Source organism: Mixophyes fleayi, chromosome 8, assembly GCF_038048845.1.
Source record: "Mixophyes fleayi isolate aMixFle1 chromosome 8, aMixFle1.hap1, whole genome shotgun sequence".
NCBI lineage: Eukaryota > Metazoa > Chordata > Amphibia > Anura > Limnodynastidae > Mixophyes > Mixophyes fleayi.
The window spans coordinates 47,646,662-47,656,259 of record NC_134409.1 but is presented as its reverse complement, the minus strand read 5'-3'; positions in this window follow the sequence as shown (position 1 = coordinate 47,656,259).

Sequence of the window (9,598 nt, the reverse complement as noted above, 5' to 3'; positions counted from 1 at the left end):
AAGAGAAAAGGGCCGCCAATTTTTAAGGTTACATCTCTCCCCTTGCGCTTATACAGGATCGTGATCAGTGCCTCTCTCAGAGTAGGAGGCATTCTCCCCTCCACCACCATCTCCTCATACAGCTCTAGCAGATACAGACCAATAAATTCCCACAGCGCTACATAGAGCTCAGCTGGGAGACTATCACTGCCCAGGGTCCTACCCGGCCTAAAAGATCTATCAGTAGAGAGCAGTTACCCCAACACCAGGGGAACATCCATGGCCTTTTTATCTGCAGGATCAATAGTATTAGTAATACCTGACAGGAATGAATCAGCCGCATCTGTATCAATGGTCAACGGCCATTTCCCTTTTCTGGGAATGCTAGTCTCATTTTGCAGTTCAGTCAGGCGTATGGCCGGAGTGGAGTTTTCTGAAAAAGATGAGGAAATCTGTTGTTAATGTTAAATCTTTTTTTGCCACTCTAGCTATACAAATCGTATGAATTCAAAATCACCAGATACAACACACTGCTTCCTAAAGGCAGGATTAGCAAACACATCACTGTTACACTGCAGGGCAATGTTAATATAACAGGAGGCATAATGGAAGTTTAAATAAACCATGCTTTTTGTTGTAGAGGGACAAAAATGATTATTAATTTTCTTACGGCGAACAATTTATTTTAAGAATAAATTAGTGGCCCAAATTTAATTTTAAATTATATGTAAGGATTTTTTTTAATTTAATTTTGTTATAGTGACTTACTATTTCATCACCAGTGGGGCAATATTTATATTTTTATGATATGGCAACACTTTATATTTCCAGATGGGGTCACCATTCAAAGTACAGACTTGCTGACACCTGTAGTGCCATAAGTTAGACCAGATAGCTTAAACTACATTTCTTATACTCTTATTTCTGTTCAATCTTGGGCTAGTTTCAGTTTTTGTTGAAACTCAAACGAGTTTGTGTTTAATCTCCACACATTGGGGGTCATGTAGAGTTAAATACAATTTACACTTACAACGTATGGATACAATCATCTTCAGTTTGGATCTTACACCAGAGGCAAAACAGCCACAATAGCTGTGTCTACTAGAGGCATATCTGTGGTTACTTCTTCCTCTCCATAACAAGTAAGGAGCATGCCCTTACTGTACTATGCCTACGCCTGCTTGCCAATTCCCTCCCATGTTCCGCCTCTCTAAGCACAAGGAGGAGATACTTACTTTTTTTCTACTTGCGTCCAACTATACATGACCCCCTTTTTCTCCCATGTTCTGGAGATATAAAGTAATGAATGTAAATAATAATGCACATCCATACATAGTAATTTTATTTACATACTTACATTGCTGCAAACTAGACTATACTTATAATAAATAATTTCATGATCACCATCATCATTTATTTATATAGCGCCACTAATTCCGCAGCGCTGTACAGAGAACTCACTCACATCAGTCCCCACCCCACTGAGGCTTACAGTCTAAATTCCCTAACACACAGAAACAGAGACAGACTGACACACAGAGACAGACTAGGGTCAATTTGTTAGCAGCCAATTAACCTACCAGTATGTTTTTTGGAGTGTGGGAGGAAACCGGAGCACCCGGAGGAAACCCACGCAAACACGGGGAGAACATATAAACTCCTCATAGATAAGGCCATGGTCAGGAATTGAAGTCATGACCCCAGTGCTGTAAGGCAGAAGTGCTAACCACTACGCCACCGTGCTGCCCACAATGATAATACCACTATCAAAGTTACTGTCAGGAGCTTCAACAAACGGAAACCACTAACTGGTATTTACGCTACTAAACAAGAAGGTGCGGAGTCTAATGCACCACTGGTATTCACCAGGGACGCCCACAAGGAGGTTTGGACTTGGCTGCAGGTCGTGGTCCTCCGTGACAGTTACCAGTATAGTGATGGAGAAGAGTAGTCACGACGGTCTGAGTCTTAGCCAAATCAGGAGGAGGCGGTACCGAAGGATGATCCAGAGAGCAGTCAGACTACCCGAGGTCACAACAGACAGACAAATATAATCTCAATCCAGGAGAATAGTCAAGTAAGCTGAGGTCACAACGGGTAGTGGAATAGCAGACTCAATCCAGAGAAGTAGGAGAAGTCGGATCAAACCAAGGGAGCAGTGGACAACAAACAAACAATAGTTCTGGAGACAAGAGAACTGATACTCTGGCACCCTAATGGTGCCAGAGCCCACTGTACATAGATGAAGTGTGGCTCTGATATATTGAGAGTGAAGGGGGGTGGTGGTCAGACATGCTAACCACCGAATACACTGATAGTGTCCCGTTGCCACATGCTACTGCGCATACACCCAACTGCGCAAGGACGGCCTGGGACGCTGCCTGCTGGTTGCCTAGCAACAGGACGTCCCCGGCCTGAACTAACAGGCGGCCGTCCCTGCTTCACGGGAGCAATGCCGGGACGGCACCTGACAGTTACTTTCCTTTATTTGGTTCTTATCCACCAGCTCTATGAGCTGCATTCTCTTGCTTTTCATAAACTATATAATAAATCAGCATATCTTGAAACTACATCCACATTTCCAGCAGTTTGAAAGCACATTGTGTACTAGTAACCAGCAGCACTAAAAAACGTTCACAAAAACTAGAAAAAAAATGGGACTACAAGTATGCAGGTGTTTGTCCAACTCCACACTGGTGAAGGAAAATGATATAGAGTAAATAGTAAATGCTGCAAAAAATACATGATTGGTAGAAAGTTTTTTTTTTTATTTTTTTTAGAATTAATTTGTTTGGAAGGTTTCTAATCTTGTCAGAATGCATATATAAAAACTTGGGTAAAAAAAAGGTTGTAAAAATCGCTGAAACATAAAGAAAAAGTCCTTGAAAATGCACATATATATGAACATTGTTTTATATAGCGGTTTGACTCTTTAATTTGCCTACATCAGTTTGATAGGATCCCAACATTATAAATTGCTAGATCAGTAGGGATATGGCTTCCAGCTTGCCTCTATTCCATTTCCTACATGATGACATTGTTCTTATCCACACTTACCAACTGTAAATTTTTTCCCTCCCGGAGGTGGATTGGCACTACGTTGGGGGTCAGGGTGATATTCAGATGCAAGGGGAAGGGTTAAAATTACGCAAATCGCTGTGAATCACATCGTCGAGGCCCCCATCCCGCCCACTTCACTATGAAGTGCGTGAGATGTGGCAGAATTGCCTGCTCTCCTGGGAGACCTACCTAGAATTCAGGAGTCTCCTACAATATTCTGGGAGAATGGGCATGTATCCCTGCCCTCACTAGCATAATCACAGGAGTAGACATGTAACCACCTCCCACAGAATCAGCATACGCTTACACTCTATGTTGTTCTGGGCATTAAATTCTTCCCAATTATCCAAATTTAGACGAGGTAGTCCCCTTTGTGACTGTTCCGCCATCTTATGGATCAGGACATTTGTCCGTATTCCACGAGAGATGGGAGATGTGTCCCACTATTGGATGCCCCTTCAATACCACGCTTACTAGTGGCAGGTGTGACACGACTACACACCCTGTATAGCATAGCCAAACTCCCTCTCTTGTCCATGCCACAAAATGGTGGCACGCACACACTGTCTCGATTCAAATCTGCTACAAGTTTGGAGTTATGGCATTATGAATGTCTGATTAGCTGCAAGTGTTTCTATCTTTACATACTAAGAAACTGTGGATGTCTGGTTGAACAGAAGATGAAGATTGATTACAAAAATGTGCTCTGACCCTTGCAAAATGCACCTTAAATGCTCTTAAAGAAAAACATGAGAATTTCAGCGTGGATGTGATTTTAGGGTGGTTACCCACTGGCGTTAAGAAAACACATTTGGCATGGGGTATGTAACCAGTGCTTATCGCTTATGCAGTTGTTGGGACCCAATGGAGAACTCTCTATTGACCACCTTTACATTTATATGCTGTAAACAAGATTGATCAGAGCAGCCAGTGTTCTAAAGATGCTATAGCTCCCAGCCACAAGCAAAATTTCCATGTGATCATTGGGACCAATAGGTTCCATACCCATGTACATGCCTTTTCTAGCATTGAAAATTGCTAGTAAAAACATGAATTATAATGACTGTGGGTGGCCTAATACCCCATTCACACTGCCTAAAAAACCTGGGTTTTTGCCGGGGTGAGTTTCCGACGACCTGGGTCGAGGCTCAGTGTGAAAGGGGTCAGTGCAAAATCCTGGGTCTGATGACCTGGGAATTAGACCTGGGACTTTTTTAGGGTTATTCCCGTCTCAGTCCTGGGTCGCCTGCAGTGTGAACAGTGAGATCCGGGTTTTTAAACCCCGGCCTCACATAAAAAAGCAGATTGGGGGATTAGAGACGCTGGAGGATGACGTCATTTTAATCCTGCAGAGATGAGAGAAAGGAGCAAACATGACACACTGGCTAGATGACGAGATGCGAGAGCTGTTGGCCGTTAGAGGAGAGGAGGAGGTCAAAAAACATATCACAGGCACTGTTAAGGATGTAACAGTTTACAATAACATATCTAAAATACCAACACAGCGTGGGATAAAGTGTAGCCAGCAACAGGTGGCAAATAAATTGAAGTCACTTCGCAAACAATACTCCAAAGTCCATGACCACAACCGGAGAAAGTGTGGTGCTGCCTGCATGAAATGGAAATTTTATGACCAATGTAATGTGGTGTTTGCCAAGTCTGCCCTGGCAAATCCCAACGCATTGTCATCATCAAGCTCCTGCGATGCTCAAAGCCCAACAGCTGAAAGCAGTCAGTTAAGTGTGCCTTCACTGATGATTATCGATGATTCGCTGGAAGAACATGGTGATTTGGTGTGTTCAAATGTGAATAAAGAAACCATGAATATGTCAGCAGAGGAATTGGCAGACTCACAACCTTTGCCAGCGGCGACGCAGATCCCGATGTTACGTTCAAACAGTAAGTTTATTAATTTTTAAATTTTTAAGGTCAATTAAATAAATATATGAAAGTGTAACATGACTAAACTGAAAACTAAACAAAAATATAAACTTCCAAAACTAAAAGTAAAAACATATTAAAACATGAACATATATATGTTGCAGTGTGAAATTAGTGTGCAGGAGGGAAGAGGCCTCAAGCACATATCAGCTTACAACACTGCTATTTAATATTGCAGTAATATTCATTCATCCTTGATGTCCCTAATGTATTTCTTTTGTTTTGCCCATTTGTAGCTTACAATGTTCCTAAAAAGAAGAAGAAGCTAAATAAGATGGAACAAGCAAAAAAAAACAATGACCCCAGTAATGGTAGAGCAGCTCAAGTAAATGGGTATGACTATGGCGACCCAAGAAGACGCACGTCTCCAATGCTTTATGGAAAATGAGCGCGAGTTCCAGGACTCTTTCATAAAGAAAATAATGGATATACAGGAGCGGATTCTGAGGAAAAAAACGCAAATTTATGATGGCTTACCTGGATCGCCTTATGCCAATAATTCAAGGATCTGCACTACCTCAACCACAACCTCCATACCACGTTGAGGGCCCTTACCCTTTATATAATAGAGGGCAACAAATCCCCCTAACCCAGCTACGCCACTAAACACCCCACATCATCGTCCACAAATAGCTCCACATAACCCTGAGTACCCAGCTACTCCCCGTAATCCAGAGTATCCATCTAGTACACATAACCCTGAGTACTCTGCTACTCCCCATAATCCAGAGTATCCATCTAGTACACATAACCCTGAGTACCTGGCTACTCCCCATAATCCAGAGTTTCCATCTAGTACACATAACCCTGAGTACTCGGCTACTCTCCATAACCCAGAGTATCCATCTAGTACACATAACCCTGAGTACCCAGCTGCTCCCCATAATCCAGAGTATCCATCTAGTACACATAACCCTGAGTACCCGGCTACTCCCCATAATCCAGAGTATCCATCTAGTACACATAACCCTGAGTACCCGGCTACTCCCCATAATCCAGAGTATCCGTCTAGTACACATAACCCTGAGTACCCAGCTACTCCCCATAACCCAGAGTATCCGTCTAGTACACATAACCCTGAGTACCCAGCTACTCCCCATAACCCAGAGTATCCACATTACCATCAGTTATAGGTAATGAAAGTATTTACAGAACAGTTATAATGTTTACCTGTTTTTAAGACAACAATATTTAAAATGTTTTGTATATGTAAAATGATTATAATGTAAGCACTTGAAAAAGTTTTATTTTGCACTACTGTATTGGCACATGTGTGTCTAAACTGTATATTTGTATATGTTTTTTTACTTTTATAATATTCTAACCTTTTGGAAAAAACACGCACTTTTTGATTTATATTGGATTTATATTGGTACATATGACGTAATATGTACCCTTTAAAAAAGTATTTTACACTTTCAATAAAAATCTTTTGTTCGGGTAACCCTTTGTCTGCTCTACTCGATTAGTGATGATAGATTGGCGGTGATGGTGGTACCAATGAATTCTGCAGAGGTATTTGTACGTTCCCCCTCATAAGTTGTTGAATCCACAGACATGACATATAGTTCAGAGTCCTGTACGTGTGGAGGTGTGCCCCAATGCCGTGCCATGGAAGAGGGTGAAAACGGAAGAGAGGATGGAGGCCCGGAAGAAAGAAGAGGGAAGAAGACTTCACTTACCCAGCCCGGGATCCAGCGACGGTAAGTTTTCATCTTTCCTTTCAGGTTCCGGCAGGAGAGGGCAAGTGAGCCAATCAGGGCTCACATTCCCCTGCTGGCCAATCGAGGGCCAGATAGGCGAGCCAATCCTGGCTCACCTCCGGCCATTTGAATGATTGGCGCCAGGGTGAGCCAATCAGCGCTCGCAGCGGCACCGAGTGACGCCATTTTTCAGTTAGTACTCCTCACATTTGTTCCACTCTGGTTCAAACAGCTCTTTCTGTATTTCACAAATATTGTGTAAAATCCAGCAAGCAGCAACTACATAGGGCACAAGTTTGGTATCAATGTCATTGCGTTTCAATAAACACCGCCAACGTCCTTTCAATCATCCAAAGGCATTTTCAACCACCATCCGGGCAGAGCTGAGGGTATGGGAAGCGAATTTGTTCCACATAAAATTGATGTGTACTGTGATCTTCACCCCATTCACGGTATTGGATTTCTGCTTCACCATTTTTCAGCCAATTAAAGCTCCTCTTGTGATGATTGACACTTATTTCAGGGCAGGCCCGGGTTAAGTATGAACGGGATTGACCCGCGAAAATCCCGGGTCCAAGGTGCGGTGTGAATGGGGTCTCTGAACTGGGATGCTCTATGACTCTGCAAAAACTCTGCTTGAAAAGACTGGGATATTGCAGGGGCGACAATGTGAAAGTGGTATTAGAGTGGTGTTTTTTTTTACAGCCAGTTCCTCTTTTGACAGACAGAGGGTGCAGCTCCAGTTTCATCAACCATACTAATTTCCTTCAATATGATCAACAGTTGGATTTCTATACCCTTTAGTCACCACTGGAGGTCAGTGTTTCTCATGCAATTGTTTTCCTATTAATTTTACGGCATATCAGTAAGTCCCATGTCTGATTCATTGTGGTGTCTGTGCTTTCATATCTCTTTTCCTTCAAGCCTGTAATTTAAGGGATTCCCTAAGTTACTAAAATATCTTTGTATATTGAGCATTCTAAATCAGAAGATAGTTTTGTGAAATGCATGTGTTATTTGAATAGACTGATTGTCATAATGTAAATAAATGTGTTGTCTTACCAGTGTCATTTCTGCTTGTACACCTCCAAGACACATCTGTGCTGTGATGATATTAAAGCACAATCTACCGCCTTTTAACTGTTGAATGCAAAAGAAACTCATTCAAAAATAATTCATACCTTCCAACATTTTAAATTACCAAAAAAGAGATACTCTTTGTGTGAGCCAATCCAGTTTTTGTAGGTGAAGAGCCCTTCTCATTACCGCATCATCCTATTCTTCAGTGCAGTTACCACTGGTAATCACCCCTCCAGCGTTAAATATCACCATGCTTATGCATTGAGGAGCCTTTTTAACAAGTACCACCATAGGGGAGAATTAAAAATAATTTTATTCTCAGAATAACACAGATTTTAACACAGTACTATGTAACTACTGTTTATTATTAAAATAAATAAAATTTTATAAATGTATGGAATAGCTAATTTAAGTTGTAAATTCTATATAATGTTATCCGTGTGTATGATCCCTTTTTAACTAATGGAATTGAAAGCCCAAATCTTTCAGTTTCATTGAGGCACGAGTCACCAAGCCGGCTCACGTAAGCACTGAATGACATAGACTGGGCAGGAGAATTGTAAGTTACTATTACGACATCAGGGGCAGACCTAGATTGTTTTGCTAGGGGGTAGGGCGATTTAGTGCCCCGCCTTCTTTTTGTCAGTCGCACAATACATTCATGTGCCTGTCAGAGACAAGTCAAAACACCCGGTTAGGATCTCTGCCTTGTCTCTGCCAACAGGCGCATTGTGCACCTGGAAAAAGAAAAAGGGGCTTCACACTCACCAGCACTCACCTTCTAGGGGGGGGGGGCCTTCCCAGAGCCACCACTGTTCCACATGGGCCTGTACCGCTGGGCAGCAAAGTAACAATCAATTGTCTATGGGATATGATTTTCATAAAAGCGGACAAAAGTAATATACCCCAAGGGGTATATATACTCTTATTAAAGACAAAGCCCATCAAGTTTGTATGGCTGTAACTGTCAACATTTTCAAAATAATAAGCAGCTAAGATGTCTTCCAGATCTATTCAGTGGAAGGCCCAGAACAGGCTACCTGTGTCAAAGTTCTACCCAGTGTACAGCAAAGGGAGGTCCTACTGGGACACTCCATTAGGCTTCCCAGACCAATTGCCACCACTCTGTGAGGTTTTCATCTGAATCCATCCAGTGGAAGGGCCAGAACAGACTCCCCAGGTCAACGTTCTGCCCAGCGTACACCAACAGGAGGTCCAACGAGGACCTGAACCCCCTAGTATGTATTCTGGGATCCATTGTTACCACTCTGTGACGTTTTCTTCCAAATCCATCCAGTGAAAGGCTCAGAACAGGCTCCTCAGGTCAAAGTTCTGCCCAACGTACACCAACGGGAGGTCCAACCGGGATCCTAACCCCCCTAAAACCTGGCCAGGATCCAACTGGACCACCTCGAATTGGTTTCATCCTAATCAGTGCAGGGGTGCTCGAATGCATAACCAGACAAACAAACAAACAGACCAATGAATTTTATATATAAGATAACCTTTTCCTTCATATCATTATAGCATGTGATAATTGGCAGGGGTCTGTTTACTAGAGGCTGAATCTAAACTTCATCTGTGGCATCAGAAACAAATCTCATTGTTAGGAAGGTCAATTGTCTGAAAATTTACTGAGAACAAGTAAAAATGTATTAAAATGTTACTCCTTTGGTAAGAAAAAAGTATAGATCAGAAATAACACATATTTCCGATTTTTTTTCTATTGTAGGTGAAGTAAATAATTTCACTTTGGAGACATTTTGTATAAACCTAAAAATGTATCTGTAAAAAAATGATGTCAGTCCGTCCGCTTACTGAGCCTGCTGCAGAGT